Source organism: Megalobrama amblycephala, linkage group LG24 (genome assembly GCF_018812025.1).
Source record: "Megalobrama amblycephala isolate DHTTF-2021 linkage group LG24, ASM1881202v1, whole genome shotgun sequence".
NCBI lineage: Eukaryota > Metazoa > Chordata > Actinopteri > Cypriniformes > Xenocyprididae > Megalobrama > Megalobrama amblycephala.
In genome coordinates this window covers 10,767,793-10,792,372 of record NC_063067.1, presented here as the reverse complement: position 1 = coordinate 10,792,372, position 24,580 = coordinate 10,767,793, and the positions used below count along the sequence as shown (strand labels likewise).

General features: G+C 35.5%; 1 long non-coding RNA gene across 3 annotated transcripts in view; it reads right to left on the bottom strand.

Annotated features, from left to right (window-relative positions):
* Positions 1-24,580, bottom strand: part of LOC125259583 — a 118,140-nt gene that overhangs the window by 29,520 nt on the left and 64,040 nt on the right. The window lies entirely within an intron of this gene.

Here is a 24,580-nt window from a genome sequence, read left to right as displayed (position 1 = left end):
ATTACAATAATAATAATTTGTTACATTTATATAGCTCTTTTCTCTGTACTCAACCACCACCAATGTGCAGCATCCACCTGGATGATGCGACGGCAGCCATTTTGCGTCAGAACGCCCACCACACACACCAGCTTATTGGTGGAGAGGAGATAGAGTGATGAAGCCAATCAGTATTTATATGATGATTAGGAGGCCATGATGGTGGATAGAGGCCAATGAGCAAATAATAAAACTCTTAATATGGTATAATTATTATAATAGCAGTATTACCAGTAATAATAATAATAATAATAGTAAATATCTGCCTTACAGACACCTGCATTACTCCACATGAGCCTCTATCATACACTCACTGAAGAGAATAACTGACTCTATGTGAGTGTGTGTGTATATATAATGAATCGATTTCATTCTGGCTACCATCTGTCAGTTTTTAACTTCACTCTTTCTGTCCTCTAGTCATAGTGAGGCGTCACAGTGTTCCTGCAGAGAGTTTTTAGACAGGAGGTCAATATTTAATGAAGTGACCCTCTTGTTAAAATGCTTTAAGTGCTCCTGTTCAGCACTAGAGGTTGGTTATGGCTTTTATTTATTCATTTAGGACCCTCACTCTCTTTCTCTCTGGTCCGTTCTCTCATGTTTGGAAGAAGGGCTGTGGTTGTTTTCCCCAAGGACCGCCACTGCATCATTCCATCAAACACACACACTCTCTCTCTCTTGTTTGGAAACACACACATCAAAAGACAACTAAACACACACTTCTTACACCTTGATTTATATGATTTGGTGTGATATTCAATAATTTTAGTATATATGAACATGCCAGCACACTAATTGACATCTCAACCTGGAAAACAGTGGGATGACTTTGTAAATGTTCTCCAGCAGATGACTTTGAAGTTATTATTATTCCACAACAGACAGGTTGTGTATGTGAGCGCGCAAGTCTGTGCGGGAGATCGGACAGCATATTTAAAGAAGTCATGCTCATCAGCAAAGTCTCCATAACACCCAGCACATCAATATTATCAGAAACTAAAAAGCTAAGGGCCAACTCTAGGAGATGTTCAAAAAAATCTCTGTTTTGCCAATAACTATTAATTAAACATCATCACTTACATCTAAAGGGTTTTCATCAAATATTTATGCTGAGAATGTTGAAAAGAGTGTGTTAAATGTGCCATAAACCCATGAGAAACCGGCGCGTGAGCACACACTCACATACATGTGAGCTAACATATGAACGTAATTTGAAAGGACAGTTTCTCTCCTGCGTGTGCATGTGTGTCTATGCCTGTGTGTGTATCTGATCTGAATATGTAGGTCAAACAACCATATATGGAAAGCCTGAAAATTGCCAACTAGCGTACGCTTGAGTAGACACACTCATACACGACAGTGCTAAACCCATTCAACGAACAGATCCAATCTTTAAGTGTTGAAGTGTGTAGCATTTTTGTCCTGCATTAAAACTTTGACTGTTAGACTCCACAATGTTTTGCACTTGAAGAAAGCTTTGAAACAATCTTTAAATCTTCAAGACAGTAAGAAGCGCAGGGCTGATGTTGTCAACTGCTTCTTCACTTTAAAAAAATCTTCCCCCGTATTTCTCTCTCTCAGTTATCACTGAAATATTTAAATGAAATTCCTTTTTTTCCTGCTGGTTTTTGGAACATCAAATGAAGTTTTAATTGGATTTTTTCCGCCATGGTTCGTGTTTAGAGATTTTATTCATCAGTTTTTTTTTCATTTGTTAAATCTCAACCTCTGCTGGTGAACCGCACACACATTTGTCCTCACAAGTCAGCGTTATCAGGCAGAAGAAGAGAGGGAGGGATTTGGAGAAAAAGGAACAGATTGAGCCAAAACAGTCAAATATAGAACATCTTGGAATAGTGTATCGAAGACTAAATTGTTTGAGCTGTTTGACACAAACATAAACACTTGAGATGAGCCCTGCATGCTCCAATCTAACTGTAAATGATGAAAAAAAAAAAAAAATATGCTCATTAGCATAGAGACAGGTTTAATCAAATCAGCTGTGGGTACAAATTAGTCAGTGAGAGCATAATGAGTTAGGAATTAATTAGAAACATAATGAGAATACAAAAATATGGGAATCCTGGCATCTGCACATTATCTTCTGGTCACTAGACTCCCAAAAGACCCTCTGCCTCAACCCTTTCTCTCTCTTTCTTTCTTTCTTTCTTTCTGAAAAAGCCATTAACATGACATAATATCTATTATATAGTGTAAGGTCATGACATAGCTGTTTGCATTTTATACCATGACAGAACAGTCTTGCCAGAAACTCCACTTCATCTCCGGTGCATCAGCAGAAACTTCTGCATGTGTCAAGACACCTCTTTCTCTCACCCATCACAACACGCCTCATTTGAGGTGTAACCAGGCTCGTACTTCTACTGACAAAATCTAGCCAAGCTCTGTTTAAAAAAAAAAAAAAAGTAAAAGGGAGTGAAAATAATGCAGCTATAGTCTTTAGGTATCACAATACTCACAGTGTTCACCACATAATCACATTAATCCTCACATTTTATCACAGTACTTATCACATCACATTACTCTTTACATTTTATCACATTACTCATCACAGTACTCACATAACATTACTTCTCACATTTTATTACAATTCACATTTTATTACAATAAGGAAGCCGTCACTAGATGGAGTTAGGCTAGTACTGGACGGATTGTGTTTGTGAGCGAGATAAACTAGGTTAGGTTTAGCGGTGCTGTAAAGCAGTAAAACATCTGCCTCTGATGTTATAAAGGGGAGGTGATACTGTTCATAGTACCTGTACAGTGCTACTTTTAGACTTTTTTAAATAACCTTGTTTTTGCTTGTTTCATGCTCTTAAAACGCTTCTTTATTTGTGCAATCTGTTTTTTGAATAAACATTATTTGTAATGACTCTTTAGCCGCTTCCTGTTGTGATTCTCCTTGTGACTATCACAATACCAACACTCACTCTACTCTTCACATTTTATCACAATGCTCATCACATCATTTTTCATACTCGTCACATCATCACATTACTTATCACATTTTATGACAATACTCACTGCATTACTCCTTGCATGTGATCACAGTACTCATTACATCTCAGCATTATTCAAATTTAATCACAGTACTCATTACTGCATTACTCCTTGCATTTGATCACAGTACTCATTACATCTGCACATTATTCACATTTGATCACAGTACTCATTACACCTGTGCATTACTCACATTTGATCACAGTACTCATTACATCTCAGCATTATTCAAATTTGATCATAGTACTCATTACTGCATTACTCCTTGCATTTGATCACAGTACTCATTACATCTGTACATTATTCACATTTGATCACAGTACTCATTACACATGTGCATTACTCACATTTGATCACAGTACTCATTACATTATTCCTTGCATTTGATGACAGTACTCATTACATCTCAGCATTACTCACATTTGATCACAGTACTCATTACATTACTCCTTGCATTTGATCACAGTACTCATTACTGCATTACTCCTTGCATTTGATCACAGTACTCATTACATCTGTGCATTACTCACATTTTATCACTGTACTCATTACTACATTACTCGCATTTGATCACAGTACTCTTTACATCTCAGCATCACTCATGTTTTATCACTGTACTCATTACTGCATTACTCCTTACATTTGATCACAATACTCATTACATCTGCACATTACTCACATTTGATCACGGTACTCATTACTGCATTACACCTTACATTTGATGACAGTACTCATTACATCTCAGCATTACTCACATTTGATCACAGTACTCATTACATTACTCCTTGCATTTGATCACAGTACTCATTACTGCATTACTCCTTGCATTTGATGACAGTACTCATTACATCTGTGCATTACTCACATTTTATCACTGTACTCATTACTACATTACTCCTTGCATTTGATCACAGTACTCTTTACATCTCAGCCTCACTCATGTTTTATCACTGTACTCATTACTGCATTACTCCTTACATTTGATCACAATACTCATTACATCTGCACATTACTCACATTTGATCACGGTACTCATTACTGCATTACTCCTTACATTTGATGACAGTACTCATTACATCTCAGCATTACTCACATTTGATCACAGTACTCATTACATTACTCCTTGCATTTGATCACAGTACTCATTACTGCATTACTCCTTGCATTTGATGACAGTACTCATTACATCTGTGCATTACTCACATTTTATCACTGTACTCATTACTACATTACTCCTTGCATTTGATCACAGTACTCTTTACATCTCAGCCTCACTCATGTTTTATCACTGTACTCATTACTGCATTACTCCTTACATTTGATCACAATACTCATTACATCTGCACATTACTCACATTTGATCACGGTACTCATTACTGCATTACTCCTTACATTTGATGACAGTACTCATTACATCTCAGCATTACTCATGTTTTATTACTGTACTCATTACTGCATTACTCCTTACATTTGATCACAATACTCATTACATCTGCACATTACTCACATTTGATCATGGTACTCATTACTGCATTACTCCTTACATTTGATGACAGTACTCATTACATCTCAGCATTACTCACATTTGATCACAGTACTCATTACATTACTCCTTGCATTTGATCACAGTACTCATTACTGCATTACTCCTTGCATTTGATCACAGTACTCATTACATCTGTGCATTACTCACATTTTATCACTGTACTCATTACTACATTACTCGCATTTGATCACAGTACTCTTTACATCTCAGCATCACTCATGTTTTATCACTGTACTCATTACTGCATTACTCCTTACATTTGATCACAATACTCATTACATCTGCACATTACTCACATTTGATCACGGTACTCATTACTGCATTACTCCTTACATTTGATGACAGTACTCATTACATCTCAGCATTACTCACATTTGATCACAGTACTCATTACATTACTCCTTGCATTTGATCACAGTACTCATTACTGCATTACTCCTTGCATTTGATGACAGTACTCATTACATCTGTGCATTACTCACATTTTATCACTGTACTCATTACTACATTACTCCTTGCATTTGATCACAGTACTCTTTACATCTCAGCCTCACTCATGTTTTATCACTGTACTCATTACTGCATTACTCCTTACATTTGATCACAATACTCATTACATCTGCACATTACTCACATTTGATCACGGTACTCATTACTGCATTACTCCTTACATTTGATGACAGTACTCATTACATCTCAGCATTACTCATGTTTTATTACTGTACTCATTACTGCATTACTCCTTACATTTGATCACAATACTCATTACATCTGCACATTACTCACATTTGATCATGGTACTCATTACTGCATTACTCCTTACATTTGATGACAGTACTCATTACTTACATACTCATGTTTTATTATGACTCATTACTGCATTACTCCTCATTTGATGACAGTACTCATACATCTCAGCATTACTCATGTTTTATTACTGTACTCATTACTGCATTACTCCTTACATTTGATGACAGTACTCATTACATCTCAGCATTACTCATGTTTTATTACTGTACTCATTACTGCATTACTCCTTACATTTGATCACAATACTCATTACATCTGCACATTACTCACATTTGATCATGGTACTCATCACATTAATCCTCACATTTGATCACTGTACTCATCACATCATTACATTACTCCTCACATCTTATCAAATACTCTTTACATCTTATCAATTTTCCTTACAACTCATCACATTACTTCTCACATCTTTTCATACCACTCATCACATCAATATTTTACTCCTCAAATCTTATCACAGTACAGTACACATCTCAGTACTGACACTGGAAGTATTGACTCATCACATTACTCCTCACATCTTATCACAACACACTTCATATCGTAATGTTCTTTACGTCTCATCACAATTTCCTTCATGTTACAATACTCTTCTGATCACTATACTCTTTCCATATCAGCACGATGTTCTTTACATTTTTATCACAATACTCTTGACAATTTATCTTGCTCCTCACATCACATTCTTTCTTACATCTCCTCATATAGTAGGGATAAAACCAGACACCAAATGAGACCAATTAATTAAACTTCAATTGTAAATGCAAAATGAGCCGTGCTGAATAATAGGCCATGATTGTTACCGAGCCTTGGTCTCTCAAACAGGAGCGGGTGATCAGGCAGGTGGCTCAGCTGTGGCACTAACGAGCCACTAACGCTTTAACGAGGCTGCTGCCCTCATTTGTTTATGCTAATGAGTTAAAATAATATTTGTTCTTTTCTCAGCAATAGTGAACAAATGTGCCAGTTTCCCTCCTTCCCCTTGTGTTTGGAATCATGGCACAACAAAAGAACCAGGGGTTCAGAGGGGAGGCTTTTGTTTTCTAATTGAGCTAATTAGTTTAATAAGGTCAACTGGTTTGATATCAAGTTGTAGAGGAATCTGTAGCCTTTTGATATATTTAGATTAGCAGCGATTGTTCTTGGATTGATGCAGTGTTCTGAAAGAAAACCTCTGGCTGTGTGTGCTGGCCAACTAAGATGAGGCACCTTTGCAATAAAAAGAGTGTTTTAGAAATCCTTTAAATTGGAATTCCTACCCGTTATAAGAAATAATCGCCCTTCTGTGTTTAAAGCACTGTGTGTGTGTGTCTGTGAGAGAGAGAGAGAGAGAGAGAGAGAGAGAGAGACTTCACCCTCGTAGTGGAGGTTATTTCTTTATTCAGACAGAGTGGTCCTGGCTATGGTGTATGTTCACCATTGAGTGAGCATTCAGCGATGTGAAACCAGCTTGTGCCTGCTTCGCGCTGATAACTTCACAGCAAGACTTCAGACTTCTTCTTTTCACCACTGCTATTATTAATAAAGGAGGGGGGGGGGTGCTTTTTAATTGGACGCACTGTCCCTCAAAGAAAAATCCGTAACAATAATTTCCTGCAATATTCCACTGCAGGCAGAATTAATAATAATACAATTATACAGAAAGACACAAGCCAGATTCACATAAACACACACACACACACACACACAGAGCACTCAGTGATGTGCTACACTGGACGCTAAATACTGAGTAATATGCCTCCTTTTTGAAATAGAGAGAATGCGACTCACAGGATTTGGAGAGAGCGGAGTCCCTTAGGAGAAGGGGAGTTCAAGTCACTGAGATTGAGTATTACTAAACTAAAAGGAACAAAATGAAGACCAGCATATTCTGCACTGTAAAAGAAATGAAATTAAAAATTTGAAACTCAAATGTAATTTATCAGAATTAAAAGCTACATCTAAAATAGCTAAAACCAATAAAATCAAAAATGTCAAAGTGGCAACGTTAGAATTTGAGTTCTCAAAACATGATTAACGTGAAGTGTATGAAAATAATGGGAATTGATGAAAACATTTTATTCTTACTAGCCATGTAGTAATGCAACATTACCTCTTCATTCTTATACTGTTTTTAACCGTATTTTCTGTTCTACAAAACTAGAACTGTGACATGCCATGTTTTCTCAAAAAAAACCTTGCATATAAAAATAAACAAAAATTTACATTTACATTTTTTTCTAAACTAACATTGTCTAATAGAGACATCAATAAGTAAAGTTTGAAGACAGTGTCTCTTTTGCCTCCCTTAGTTCACTGTGATCTCACTGAGATCCTGAAAAGTTGTGTGAATGCTAGAAAAAAAGCAAAAGTCACATAATACGAGGCAGGGCCTCCACATCACTGTGATTGGTTGTGAACATGACAAACAGACGATCAGCCATTCACAAATGTTACGATCAGTTATGCTTGTATATTCACTGTTTTCATTACTTCAAATCCTCAAGAATGATTCAAACTAGTGGAAATGTACAGACTAATTACAAAGTACACACTTGTATTTCATTCTCAGACTCATCTAAATCATAAAACAAACTTGACTTAAATGAGTAAGCTGGATTTTAGTGACCGTACAGCTTTTTTATTAAAGGCATACTTCTGTTCCTGCCACCATATTTACGTTTACTATGTTTACTACACTCTAAAAAACTCAGTAAAAATAGGGTCCATTGTACTGTGTTTTGATTTTTCACAGGTGTTTTCCCCATATTTTGTACTATGTATTGTATTGTGTTGTATTTTAGGATGAAAGGAAAATGTCCTGGCAGAAAATTACCAGTTCCCTTTTTTGTTTTTCTACAGATTGTTTTTTCTTACAGCAGTGAGAGCATTTGATGAAGTTTAAAAAATAAGGTGACTATTAAAAAACAGTTGAACTGTACTGTAGATAAATATATCAGCATTACTGCAGTTAAATTAAAGCGATGTTAAAAAATGTGCAACTTGGTATGCATATATAAGCACACAAATTTTGTTTTAGTATTGTGTATTTATTTTACCACTTCTCTTTTAACTGTCATGCAGAGCCTGAAGAGACCGAGCACATCACCTACATGTATGATTCTAGCTCTGTACCTTACAGTCATCAGTGCTGATGCGCTGTATTTGACAGCAGTCCCACCTCTCGCTTCTGGGCCGTGTAGATTTAATGTGTGCGTGAGCTAGTGTGTGATGTTTGGGTGAGAATGTTAATATATGTGTGTGTGTGAGTGGTGGGTAATCTGCAGGGTGGGGTGGCAGGGGGTTGTTGTCACACTTGTCCTGCGTGAAGAGCCGCTGTAGCGTGCAGTACTGCAGCGATAGGCCGAGCTCATTAAAATACAGACAGTCAGAAACAAAAGCATGCATACACTCACTGTGGCGTGTTCCTGTGTGATAAACGGCACAGTCCCTCATCTGAATTATCCAGCCTTTGTTGTCACACACACACAAACGTATACATATGCAAACACTTGAACAAAAGTACACACTCTCGCACATGCACTTTAAGACACGTTATAGAGAGTAATAGGCCTATATTTTAACAAGCAAAAGGATATGAAATGCTACCACCCTTTTCATACTATAAATAAAACAGGGCAAAATATGTTATAGAAAAAAAATCATAGGCTTAACATTTAATGTTTTCATTAAGATCACTCGCTGAAGAATATTTGAAAAAAATTTTTTTTACAATTTATAAAAAAACAGAATTTATTTTCTTGAAATTAATATATATATATATATATATATATATATATATATATATATATATATTTGATAAGCTAAATTACAAACAAAATAAAACTGATAAAACCTCTGATAAAAATGATTTTGTGGTGAAGTAAATACTACAGAAAAAAGTTAGTTCAGGCAAGAACTTAGTAAATTCTATATTAGTACTCAATTCAAGCATGTAGAAATTAAAGCGTAAATATCAATGATATAAAATTATGTAAAACCTACTCAACTTTTCTGATACTGCTGTACCTATCATGCACTGGGGCATAAATAATTAACAAGGTTGATTTTTTCCGCTGTTTTCCAGCTGTATTTACACTGTTTTATCATTACTTTTGTTGTTAGGTTTAGTAACTTGCGATTTTGTTACATCTGGAGTTCATTTTCTACTCAAAATGACACATTAACACTAAAAAAATGATCTATCGAATGTTACAGTCATTGTGTATTGTTTACCAAATACCAAGTATTGAAGTCTCTGAGTTCGGGTGAGTGCTGCATTACTTTTATTATGTAGATATGTTGTGTACACGATATCTATTATATTATTTACATAGATGTTTCTAAGTAAAGCATTTAGTTTAAAAGTATGGTTCAATTCAATGTTATATTACTTGAGCAAAAAGTACATTTTGTTAAATTTACTTAACTTAGTTAAGCAGATTTTACTTAATTCTATATGTGAAATTAAATTAAATGTAATTAAGTAATATTTACTTTATTTCTTTATGAATGTTAAGTTCAAGTATATTTTACAGAGCAGTTGCAGTAAAATTTACGAGAATTATATCAAGTAATTCCTACAAGTAATTTTTTTCAGTGCATTGTTAGATTTAAAACTAATTATAGTCTTATAATTTTAATAAAACTTAGCTTCTTCAGTAAAATTATATATTAAAAAAATGAATAATAATATTAAAAATAGTCAATATGAATATTAAATGTACAATATAAATACATGCAACAAATCTAATATGTAATTATTGAAAAATCTAATGTGTAAATGTATAAAATAAATATTTTTACTGGAAAAAGTATTTGTTTTAGTGCTGGTCAATCATGTAAAACCTTTCAACACAAGCTTTTTAGTGTGTTGTATGCTGTAAAGTAGCTTCAGTGAGTCTCAAAACCAACTAAGCAGACAAATATTTGGAATATATAGTCATTATTTGGAGGAAAAAATAACGTCATCTAAATAAAATAATGAATGACATGAACATATAAAGCGTCTGGAGCCTGCAACTAACCCAAGCTTTCTCTGTATTAGAGAGCAGAATATAGCAAGCACCTTTGCCTCTTCTTGTTAATGTGCCAGCAGGATACATTTCTTCCAGTATTTTACTAGCAGGTTAACAGAGAAACCAATACAATCCTTAACCTGTTATCGTTCCATTGTACCACCGTGGTACAAATACCATTCAAAAGAGACCTTAGGATTGCTAAGGGGTTAATTAATGCACAACTGCTTTACAGTACAGTAACAAAAAGCCTTTCCTGTCCTCTGTTCATACTACTGTGTGCCCAGTATATCTTATATGACCGCTGAGAGAGCGAGAGAGAGAGAAGGCTTGTCTTCGGCACAATAAATATAGGAGGGTGAGGGGGGTGGGGGGAACCTGACCCCCCTCACCACCACCAGCTCCCCTACCGAAGGCTGGCCCCCAAGGACACCGCTGTGTGATTGGCCACCATTGGGACAGGAAATCGAAGAAGAGCGGAGAGAAAGAAAAGGTGTGATTTCACTAGCTAAATTACCCACGGGACTGATGAGAGAAACAAATCAGCGAGTGAGAGTCCTGCATCAAGAAGCCAATATCACAGCACATCTCTTAGACTGAAATATGAGGCTATCATGGAACAAAATACAGCATTTCTGTACATTGTCATAACTTACACGGCCAAAAAATAAAGCATCGTTGAACAGGCATAAAATAACTATATGAAAGGGTTTCTTTTTCACCCTGTCTCTTTGAGCAAATCACGAGCGCTCAGGCTATCAGAGATAAACACTGGTGCGCCCTGAAACATGCCCCAATGTCAAACAACCAACCGGGATTTGAAGCAAGGTCACTCCAGCTATCCTTTCACCTCCCTCTCTCTCTTTCACACCCTTCTTCACTCTGTCACTTAAATGCTTTGCAGTAATTTCACTGTATCAGAGCATCTTTCTGTAAACAGATAAATGATAGCCTATCTGGCTCTGTTCAGAGAGATAAGACTTTCATCTTTCTCCTGCTCTCTCTCTTCAACTCTAAACTACCTTGCCATTTTTTGGACAGATTCAGATGTTAAAGGAATGGTTTCCTCAAAACTGAAAATTCTGTCATCTCATCATCGTCTAGTCTACTAACAATGTCCACAGACATACATCAATGGAATATTCTGTGATTTTTTTCCTGAAAGTCACAAAAAAAAAAAAAATACTACAGTGTCATTTCCAGCACATCTCAAATTATGATATTCTGTGGTGGAAATGACAGATTTTTTTAACATTTTTGGAATTAAATGGCATACCTTAAATATTCACAATTAAATAATATTTGCACACTTTTTGCATAATTTGAGAAAATGACAGCTTGACTGAAAAAGACAAACAAAAACATTGTTCAAGTGGTATTTACCTTGATATTTCTTTATTATATTAATTATTCACACTTAACTCATTTCATCTCAAGCTCTTCACTTACAGTGTTGTTTCACTGGTAAGCAAAAAAAAAAAAAAAAAAAAAAAAAAAAAAAAAATATATATATATATATATATATATATATATATATATATATATATATATATATATATATATATATATATATATATATATATATATATATACACAAAAACAAAACCAGACATAAGGGTCTTTTTTTTTTTTTTTTTTATTGAGATTTATACATCATCTGAAAGCTGAATAAATAAGTTTCCATTGATGTATGGCCAAGATACAACTATATGAAAATCTGGAATCTGAGGGGGCAAAAAAAAAGAAAAGAAAAAAATTGAATTCAATTCACATTTATTTGTATAGCGCTTTTCACGATACATATCGTTTCAAAGCAGCTTTACAGAGAATGCATGTCAACATTACAATTTAGAGAATGCAGTTAGCTAATAATGTAATAATTTAGGCAGTTTAATCTACAATCACTGTTATCAGTTTAATTGAAGGTAGAAGCAATGAGCTCCTGGAAATAATGAATTACATATTAACAATAATTTGTATATATAGAAAACATTGAGAAAATTGCTTTTAAAATTGTCCAACTTAAGTCCTTAGCAATGCATATCCACTCACAAAAACAATTTTTTGATATATTTACGGTAAGAAATTTACAAAATATCATGATCTTTACTTAATATCCTAATAATTTTTGGCACAAAAGAAAAATCGATAATTTGACCCATAATGTATTGTTGGCTATTGATATAAATATACCCGTGCAACTTATGACTGGTATATATATATATATATATATATATATATATATATATATATATATATATATATATATATGGTAAAAAAGATAGCATAACTGACAGCCACAATAATAAAAATTGATAGAAATTGCTTGAACACAATAAATATTAAATTGTTTATTTCACTATTTGTTTAGATCAGTGATGTAGATCAATCTAGTAAGCATTTTATTTTGATAATTATTTTAATTTTATATATATGTATATATATAATTATTATTTTAATTATTATTATTATTTAATTATTATCTTTTCACAAACACCCTGAAGTTCCCTCACAAATCCTAGTTTAGATTATGATACATTTTAAACATGTAATTATGATGCATTTTTCATATTTTAAAATTGAGAGCCTGGGATAAGATGAAAACAATAAAATCCATACATAAATTGAATTTGAAATGATAGCAAATATAAATAATGAAAGCATGATAGTAAAAATCAACCACTGGGATCCAAAGATAAAGAAGTCCCCAAAGATAAAGAAGAGGGGTCTGAGACGACGATGTGGGTAAGAAAATCATGACAGAATTTCTCTTTTTTGGTGTACTATCCCTTTAAGGGTGGCGTTTCAAAAATATTAAGGCAACTGCACTCTCCACAAAGCTCCTTTTCTTAGAAAAGCAGCTTTGCAGAGTTGTCAATAAAAGCAGAGCGCATCTGCAGAGCAACCCAGTTAAAATCTGATGCTTCAAACCAGCAAAGGTCTCACTATAGTTTGCAACGATGAGACAATACAGCATAATTTCACTCAGCATGCTACTGTTCTTCCCTATTGTTCTTAACAAATGCTCTCCAACTTGATCTCTGCTTCTCTATGTTCACCCCACTCTCTTTTCTCCTCTCCCTATCACACACACACAAACACACTCGCGCACACGCTTTTTCATATGTAAATCTCCTCATGAAGCATTCGGTCTGAGCGCTGGTGCTAGCGTGCTAAATCATTAGCTCCACAGTGACAGAGAGTGCCTCGTATCATTACATCTAATTAGAGCCTTTCTGTTTCCTATCAATTAACAGAGCAATTAAAATCACTGTGGCATGATTACCAACTAACTGCTGACTCAGGGGCAGATATGGAAAACAATGGAATCTGTGGATACACGTGCAAAACAAACAAACACAGACACGGTGTTGATGTTAGCATGATAAACAACTTAGCGTACCTACTCAAATGCAGCAGCACATTAAGGAAGCCATTTATATTGTTAATAAACTCTGATTCCACAGTCTGAGTGGATGATGTGCAGGGTGAGCGTGCGCATGAGGAGCTCAGCCTGAAATAAGGATGGAAAAGTGAAGTTAACACATTGGAAGTGAATCCTTTTCGCTCGTTCACACCAATAACAAGCACAAGAACAAATTTACGTGTGTGCAGGGCTGCCAACTCTCATGCATTCAGCGTGAGATTCATGCAATTGACACCGTTATCACGACACACGTCCATATTCTCACACAGCGAAAAAAACATTGTGGAGCAAAGAGGGCATCACGGACAATGCACGGACAGACAAGACAGAGCAGATTACTTCTGATATATAACAAAGTGTCAGCTTTCAAATTTTGTAAGTTTTATTACGAATTCCAACAATAGGTCCCACTTTATATTAGGTGGCCTTAACTACTTGTACTTTAAAAAATAAACAGTTGAAACAGTTGCGTTTTGGCTCAACCCAATATTTTCATTTTGAAAGAACATCTTTCAATTAAGTAGGCCAAAAATAACATTTGATGCTTGATGCTGTTTACTTAAAGGGTTAGTTCACCCAAAAATGAAAATAATGTCATTTATTACTCACCCTCATGTTGTTCTACATCCGTAAGACCTTCATTCATCTTCGGAACACAAATTAAGATATTTTGATTAAATCCGATGGCTCAGTGAGGCCTCTATAGACAGCAATGCCACTGAAAATCTTAAGATCCAGAAAGGCACTAAAGACGTATTTAAAACAGTTCATGTGAGTACAGCGGTTCTACCTTAATATTATAAAGCGACGATACTTTAAATACTTTATATTTCTATATATTTCTATAATACTATATATTTCTGATGAAATCCTATTAAAGAATTAAAGTTGTTTAAATAATAAAACTATCATCTGACTAACACCTAACAATAAAAGTCTTTACAGAGTAAAGATTTTGTAAAAACTATTCTTATCAGATAACATTTGTAAAAGTTATTTAAAAAAATTATTCTTAAATGCATTCACTGGATTACTTGTTTTAATTTTTGTTTAAAATTAATTTTAGGATAATTGAACTCCATTTCTGAAGGCAGGATTATGAGGCTAATTAAAAGAGATTATAGATTCAAATGACTACAATAGACAACAACAAAACAAAAACATAAATATTACAAAGCAATATTCAATATATACAATATCGTCAAATTAAAAATGTAAAAAAAGATGTGAATATTGTCCAGTATTTTCAAAAAGGCAAATTCTAATATCAATATTAATATCAAATCTGAATTATGAAAAAGTTAATTTATATAAATGTATGTAAATAACTAAAAATGTGCTTATATATATGTGTGTGTATGTATGTATGTTTGTGTGTAATTATATATTTTACTAAAAATATATAAAAAAATAAATATTGACAAAAATATTAATTCTAAATAAAAATATCCTGTATATAATTAAAATTTTTGTATGTGAGTGTATTGACAGTGTAATAAGTATACAATATTGAATTTGTGTATTTTAATATGAATAATGTTATACGTTATAATATATTTCAAACACCAATATTACGTAATAAGAATGTCAATATTTATGATTGACAGAGATATATAATTCAAGTATTAAAAAGACATTTTCCATGAGGAACCAAACCTACATATATCTTCTTGTTTCCATGGCTACTGGCTATACTGCTTGTGGACCATGATGCTGTGCAACACCATATTGACAGAAGTGTGCTGATTTTCTATTCTTATTTATTTTCTAAGAGTGCTTCTGTATGTCCACAAATCCAGGCCACATTATACAATTCAAACACAATCCAAAACCTCCTAATATGAACTGCACTGAACTGTCTACATATATATATACTGTATATACACACACACACGCGACAGAATTGTTACTTTAAGTCTTCGTTCACTTTCAGCTGTGAATGTGTAATGCTGTGAAACTATACTGAGTGTATGTGCTCATACGAGTGTGTTTGTGTGTCTGTGTTGTGTGTAAATTCGATGTGGCCTCGGGGTAGGGGGGTATGATTCAGCACCAGACACTTGGCACGTGCCTTTCTCCCTCACACACACACACCCTAGCGCGTGCACAATAAATCCTCTTCCCCCTGAGGAGTCGTCCGAGGGAGTGATGTGGAGGAGGGTTGAGTCAGGTGGGGATGAACATCCCTCCCCCACCTCTCCCCTCCATCACCACATGACCCACAAAATGAGACAAATAGAGCCGCTTCGCTCACTCACCCTCTCTAATTATGTCGGGGAGGTCAGAGTTCGCGTGTGGGGGTTTGAATCTGAATTTTCGGGTGTTTGGGGTGAGATTTAGGGTGGTATTACATTTGGTATGCAGATCAACATAAGCGTGGCAGTTCTGTGTGCATCTGCGTGCACTTTCCGCAGGGGTTACCGGCTGTAACGTCTATGTGCGCCAGCCGGCCTGGGGAGGGACTAAAGGTTAAAAAGGTCAAGCTCCTCATGGGACTAAAACTGCACCTCATCATGCAAACATGAATATATATAAAAACTAAAATGAAAGAAAGCGTCTCTACTACTGACCTTTGCCCTTAACCAACTTTGAACCCAACAAAAGGAAGACAATTGTTCTAAAAATAGGAAGAGTTTTCAGGGGTGGACGGTTCGGACTCCATTTGGTCCGTTCAGATCTGGGAATGAATGTTAGGAGGTGGTTTCGATCCCATGAGTTCTTTCCGTCATGGATGCCGTGCTCTACGCTGGAGTGCACTGTCACCAGCAATAACACTCTCAGTGGTTCTGCGGTAGAGCTTCACAGGTTTGTCTGCTCGTGACACACTTCCACAGAAGCACAGCAGAGAGGAGGCGCTGCCGAGCCTCTTTCAGGACAGATCTAGAAGCAGATCATCTCAAATCTGCAGTATGGGGGGAATATATAGATGTTAGGACTTCCTATTGTTAATCACATGAACCTGGACGTGAACCTGTTTTTGTGTAGGTCCATAAAAAATTCTTTGATCTGAATGACCATTAGAATAATCTTATGGATGTGGCACATCAGTTGATGTGGATCTCAATTCAGAATGCTTTTTTTTCATCGTAACATAAGCTGGTTGGAAATCTTGTTGGAGTGCTGCCACAATGCTAGAGTATTTAAGGGGGCTGCAAGGGTGTCACTAAGCTGTTCTGAGTGGTTTTTAGTGGGTTGCTATGTGGTTGGTCTGAGTGGTTGCTTAACGCAAAAGTCAAAAGAGATCACCCCCAAGTCTTAGATATGGCTTCAATTGCTGCATCACTGTAAGAATATGGGATTTTTTCCACTTGTTTCGTCGTCCACCAGGCAAAAACCATAAATCAGATTAAATAAACAAGTGTGCGCGTGTGTATTTATAAAAACACAGAAACTGCTCTGTACGTTAGTAACCAGTGTTGGGGGTAATGCATAACAAGTAACTTGAGTTATGTAATCAGATTACTTTTTCAAGTAACTAGTAAAGTAACACGAGTTACTTTTTCACATTTATTGAATGACAGCTCTCCTGTCCCCATGTTAAGAGAAATAAAATGCAGTGCACTGTGTAAACATGATGGTTATTGTAGTTCGACTAAATGTGAACATGAATTTACTCATCTCACTTGCACAAAAACATGAATAAAGTGAATAAAATTTGACTCAAAATAAATATAAAACAGTGAAATGCAATCTCAGAATTTTATTCAAACATGTAATAATTAACTATATTAAATGACATAAATATACTTTATGTATTTAATCTCACTTTTTTTATTAACCAATGTCTTCATCAATGCTGCTGCCCTACTAATAAGCAAAAATTATTTTAGATTAGATTTAGAAATAAGTGTGTTGAACTTCCTTCTCCTGCATCCTATTCTTCTTTAATCCAGAATGGCAGCACAGCTGAAAGGTTTGTTTGAGTTGCGCCCTCTACTGTACAGGCGTAAATATGCATTTCCTTCATCCAGAGGCTTATTCAATTCACTTTTGGTGTGAAAGGGCTTTAACATTTGCCAAAAATAGAACATTTTGTTGGTCAGAAAATGTAAAGCATTACTTTTCATAAAAAGTAACTAAGTAACACAATTAGTTACTTTTTTTGGGGGAAGTAACACAATATTGTAATGCATTACTTTTAAAAGTAACTTTCCCCAACACTGTCAGTAACAAATTGGCATCAGATTTTGAAGCACTTATGAGAGATTTCACAACCTTGTCTTCACCTCACAGCAATAGACTGCCGCTTCACATTTTTCACCTCTCATTTCCATAAAGTTCAGCATTTCCCAACTTTCACCACATATTCCGCACTGTTGTCAATCCCCCAATCCATTGCACAAGCTAGTAGCCCAGATCTCACAGATAATGAATAGAAAATGTCCAACTCCACTCACCCCCTGCCAGTGGACACATACGGTTGGGTTAGGGGTTTGATCAAATCCTTAACTCAGAGTATGAGCAATAGTACTGATGCTTAACGTATTAAGGAATACTAATTAAAGTAAAACCAATCAGTGGAGAACTAAATTAAACTCAGGTCACTGAATTGGCATGCCTGTGCTAATTTAAAGTAATCAAGAGATTTGTGCTGCTCAAGCTGGAACGAGTCCAGGGAGTCAGCAAGAATATAACTGATGACATACATCTCTCTACAGCAAGCTGAGAATATCCTTGATTTGGTGTTTAAGGGAGTGTACTATACACACAGAGAGAGAAGACGAGTGTGTGACAGATGGCCACAGCTTTTGGCACCACAGCAAAGTGAGTGTATGAGTATGTACCAGCACAGCGACCACAAAAAGTATCTGTTATGCTCAAATTCTCCTTATCTGCTCATAATCATATTATAAGCATCAATGCTTGCTCCTCTTTATTTACTGTAAAATGCGTTATACTAATGTGTTAGTTCCATTCCTCTCATTTGATTGGTGGCAAAAACACAGTATAACAGCACTGGGATGTTTAACTGTTTTTTCGACACTGTGTCAAGTCAAAAACACTTCCACTTTAAAAACATCTAAATACCTGTTTCACCCATACTGTTGTGTTGCAAAACTGTTTTGCACTTTTCGCCCTTAGTGACGGCCCTGCTTGCTTACACTGACACTTTGACTCTGAATGGCAAAGTATTGGTCGGCACTACACCAGCAACATGTGAGAAATGCTGGTACTCAAGAAAAAGTGAAGGTACGCTAAAAACTCAAATATAAAAGTGCCGGTACTGAGTACCGGTGCCTACCAGCCCAAGTCAAGTCAAGTCACCTTTATTTATATAGCGCTTTTTACAATGCAGATTGTGTCAAAGCAGCTTTACATTGATAACTGGTACATAATTTGGCTGCACAGCAGCTCTTAAAGAATAGTGTCAATGCAGGCAGATCAGAAGCACTGTTGAATAAATGTCAAAAATACTATTGAATATCAAATGTCAAGTGTCCCCAACTAAGCAAGCCAAAGGTGACAGCAGCAAGGAACCCAAACTCCATCAGGTGACATCAGGTGGCAAACACTTCGAGCGCTGATAACATACATACCTTGCCTGTCTATAAATCTGCACTAGATTAGATGAAGAGAAAGAGACATTATAAATACAATAAACATTTGTAATTCATGAGCTTTCTTTTAAGAACCACACAGATTATATCATAAAAAGAGAAAAAATAAGAATCCATCCCAGTCTCTGGATTGACACATCACAGAATACACTGGCACAATTACAACAGGACTAAAAACCAAAGAACTTCCAAAGACTGGTGCATACCACAGCTGCTAGTGAACAGACAGACAATTTCACTTCAGTGTCAATAGAAGAGCACGTTTCTATGCATTTACAACTATGCCGTTGCAATTCATATTGGGATACTGGGATATTTCTCAAAACTTGCATGGAGTTTTGTTAGATTGTGTTGAACCTATTATAGTATAGGGTCATTCTGTGTCGACTCAACCAGAGGTCCCCTGCTAAAAATGTTGATATTTTTTCTGGTGAAAGAAATGCATAAATGAAGAAGAAAGCCAAAATAATAAATGTCAAAAATTTATCTTTACAAAGTAATCCACTATTTTTGGCCACAGAAAATGTGTACCAATTTACTCATGGAACCACATTAAGATGTCCATATTTCTGGCATTGTACCATATGGGGCCTTTAAAATGAAGATACCAAAAGAAATGTTAAAAACCAAAACATAAAAGTATATTAAGGTATCTTTAAAGGGGTGGTTCATTGTGATTTCACTTTTTTAACTTTAGTTAGTGTGTAATGTTGCTGTCTGAGCATAAACAACATCTGCAAAGTTACGACTCTCAAAGTTCAATGCAAAGGGAGATATTTTCTTCTAAAGAATTTTCTGTTTAAGGACTACAACAAACGGCTGGTAGGAACTACAACGAGCTTCTTCCTGGGTTGGTGACATCACTAACCCTAAAATTTACATAAACTATAGATTATCATGACAGAATATGCTAATCAATGACTTTAAGATAGTTAACTCCACATCAGCTATATAAATAAATCAACTAACCATTCAGAAACATCCTGTTGCATTCTACATGTTGTCACTTGTTCTCGAGTCTTCATCATTGTCCGACTCCCGTTTGAACATAAAAGGCTGAACAGTTTCTGACATTTTCAGTGAGTCTGCTTGAGGTAATAGGCGCTGCTAACACTATGTGCTAACAGGAGCTCTTGAATCTCAGCAGAAGCTCATTTGCATTTAAAGGGACACACAAAAACAGAGCGCTTTTGCTCACCCTCAAAAAGTGACAAATTTAACATGCCATAAAAAATGATCTGTGGGGTATTTTGAGCTAAAACTTCAGATACACACTCTGGGGACACCAGAGACTTATTTTACATCTTGTAAAAGTGGCATTATACCACCCCTTTAATACTTCTTGTGTTTTCGCCCCAAGCTTGTATGCCTGTAACTCAAGAAGTGCTTCTTCCCATTTTTGAACTGTCACTGCTGGCATAAAATGCAACAAAGATGGCTAAAGTCAACAGATTTTACTAATATACTAACGAATCTCTGTGTAAAAATAAAATAATGATGCTCCATCTTTCTAAAGTCATTTTTACCCCCTGTAATTTGGCTCCAAATCTCAGGTGAAAATTGTCATATTGACCCCCCCTCTACAAAATAGTGGATTACTCAGTAAATATACATCCATTACATTAAATATTTTGGATTTCATCACTATTTATGTTTATCGCTCTTCAAAAAAAATTTAAAAAATATAAAATTTGAGCCAGGGAAGTTTCCGAGATTTGTTTGTTTTGACACGGAATGACCCTATATATTTTGAAGTGTCAGCTCATCATGGGTTCCTTGAGATTCCATTTAGTAACATTAGTGATTTATAGACACAAAATTGCTACATCAGTCACTTGAAGCAGTGCCATTAAAACCAGCAGTAGCTTATAAAACAGCCTTGAACTGTGCTGACAGAAATAAGGGCAGAAGACTTTCACAGCACCCTAAATTATTACTAAATTATTAGTACAGACAGAAACGCAGGTTGATCTCTCATCTTGGCCTTCTGCTCTGTTTATTCACTTTCAAACCATCTTCCATTCCTCTCACTTCTGTTCCAGAGATAGTCTACCAAACAGGTTAGTTGTCATCTTATAACAGAGACCGGGGGACATTTGAAACACTTTTCCACTAATCCTAGTATACCTGCCGTACAGCTAAATTTAACATATATATATTAATCTGTGTATGTGAACAGATGTTAGACGTGAATAGATGTTTAAATTGATCAAGATGTTTAATTTAAAACAAGGGTTATTGGAGGTTGTAACACTAATATTAACCCACTGTATCTTAACATATTAGAATGATTTCTGAAGGATCATGTGACAATGAAGACTGGAGTAATGATGCTGAAAATTCAGTTTTGTATCATAGGAATAAATTATATTTTAAAATAGATTCAAACTAGGGCTGGACGATTATGACCTAAAATCAAAACCTCGATTAATTGAACATTTTACCTCGATTACGATTACTGAACGATTATTTTCTGTTTTTTTTTGTTTTTTGTTTTTACACTTACAAGGTTTGTACTGTAAATATGCTTAACTAATAAAGGTGGGATATTTTTACCTATTGAAAGAGTGATCTGACACAACAGCTCACTTTCAGCAGTTATTTTATCTATGGTTCATAAAATTTCTGCTAGTTGTAAATCAGATACAGATAAATTAGTACAGTACCAGTATGTAATGAGAGCGATTGCGTGTGAATTAGTCATACCGTCTATTAATTGTGAAGCTGTGGGTTGTAAATAGTTACTTCAAATGTAGAAAAATATATGCTATAATAACTTCTAAGCCACTTTAGTGATAAATCACAGGACAGAACTGACAGTTAGTTTCTGTGTTCCTCTGTGCGCGCGATCTTCACGTTTTATGCAGCTCCTGTTTGTATGAGTGTTCATGCCACAATGCAGCTGCGTAAGCACGGTAGCTAGATATAATAATACACATCCGATCGTCTAATCGCTTAAATGTCCAAACTGGCAAAGCGAAAAACACAAAAAGTTTAGTGAAGATGCAAGGCTCACCGCTCGTGCGCCGTCTGTGTGTGTTGACTCTGCGTTCACCTCCGTGTTGCTTCCATGCCGCTGACTGGACGGGGCGGAGTCACGTGGCTACACACGCGGAAGTATGTTTTTAAGAGGGAAGTATTAACAGGATTAAAAAACCAAAACAACCAACATGGGAAAATTACGTCAGTTAGAGGTTCTGGATTTCGGTTTAGATTACTTTTCGATTAATCGTCCGGCCTTAATTCAAACAGAAAAAAGTAATTTTTAAATTGTAATATTTCAGAATATTACTGTTTATACTGTATTTTTGATCAAATAAATGTATGTAAGCACCCATTGATAGTTTAAATATAAAACGTTTAAAAATAGTTTAAATTTAAATACACTTTAGACAGCAGAAGAAAAATACTGAAAAAGCAAAAAGAAAATCTAAATAAATAAAAAGAAAATTAATAAAAGAAAACAGTAAGTTTTAAAATATAAATAAAGAATAGATCAATAGATTGACTGTCCCTAGTAAAAAAAAAAAAAAAAAAAAAAACTAGACCAAAATCTATTTAAAATACATTTATTTCATACCAAGTATACTTCAAATCCATTAACATTTATTGAAATATCACTTAAGAGTTACAGATATGAAATTATAATTCAAATTTTTTTGGAGCATTTCTTTAGTACACAATGCACATTTCTTAATATTATGCCTAAAAAGTGTTTTAATATCACTATTAATATGATCTTTGTATATATCAAACTTGCAATAGTTCTACTTCAGTACAATCAAATATACTAAGTATATCTTTATACATAAGTATATCTTTAGTTGGATCTCAGCACTACTTCCGCACAATTAAACTGCATTAAGTACAAAATTAGTTGTTCCAATTTAGCAGGTTTTAAGTATACCAGTTTAGTATATCAAAAGTACAATTGCAGGGTATTTTTATTTAGCACATAAATATGTAAATGTATTTGTAGTATACTTAGCACAAAACATGTAATTCAAATACATTTTAGTATATTTATTTTTCACAAGGGGCATCCTCACTCCAACTTAGTGTTACAACTGCCTCTGGTTTCCTTTACGCTCAAGAGGCCAGCTCACTCATTCAATGAACATTAACATATGCACACATTATGATTCTCTGCTTCTGTCTATCCCGTTCTGCAGGTAAACCTGAACAAATCAGCAGTAACTGACAAAATGCCCTTCTGCATGTGATCTATTAGGAGGTATACTGTAGATCTCCAAGCGAACGTTCAAGCAAATTGGAAGCCTTTCAGGTCTCTCTGGCAGTCGTATATTAAGCGGGGGAACAGGGGGCGGGGTGTGCGGCCCTGGGTTCTCCCTAACAACATTACAATGAAAAGAACAGGCGGCGAGGAACGACATTGTCATTAACCTCTGCCGCGAATGTAAATCAACGCCCGTTCACGCAAATTACCCCAATTCCACACAACCCTTCTCCAAAGACCCAGCCAGAAATCTCCCGGATAAATGACGAGGGGCCGTGGAGGGAGTGAACGTGCCGGCCTGTAAATGTCTCCATTGCTAATACGTGTTTATTATTCTCTTATTTTTTTTTTAGATTTGTCCTCCAGCACTATTTTACGCTTTTAATGTAACTGGTTTGGTCACGATTGAAATGCATCACTAATGCAGTACGCCTTATCAAAAATGAGGCTGAAACAATCGCATAAGGCAATTTTATATCATTATCCTCATCATCATCACCCAGAACACAAACATTATATCATCAGATTCATTATGCTCGGAGTGTCTCAAGCCACATTAGCGCGCCGAGAGACACGTTTATTCCGCATTGACAGTCGTGATGGATGGACAGCTGCTGTCTCTGCGCGCGCTCGGTGGGGACGTCGACATATTGCACGTCATACGGAAAGGTAACAAATTCGCCAGGACGGCTTGAACCATCTGTCTGTGTGTCCTCACTTGAACAAAGGGGGTCACCATGAGTCAGGACGCTCTGCACCCTCCTATTGTCCTAAATAACAGCTGAAAACAATATTAAAGCTACATATTTACAACAGTTAGTTCTGGCAATACGCAAATACTCAAAGCAGAAAGTTTGCAAACGCTGTATAAAAAAAAAACAGTCATTTGGGGATGAAGACAGAACACAAGCACACTCTGAAACACTGCGAGCTATATAATTG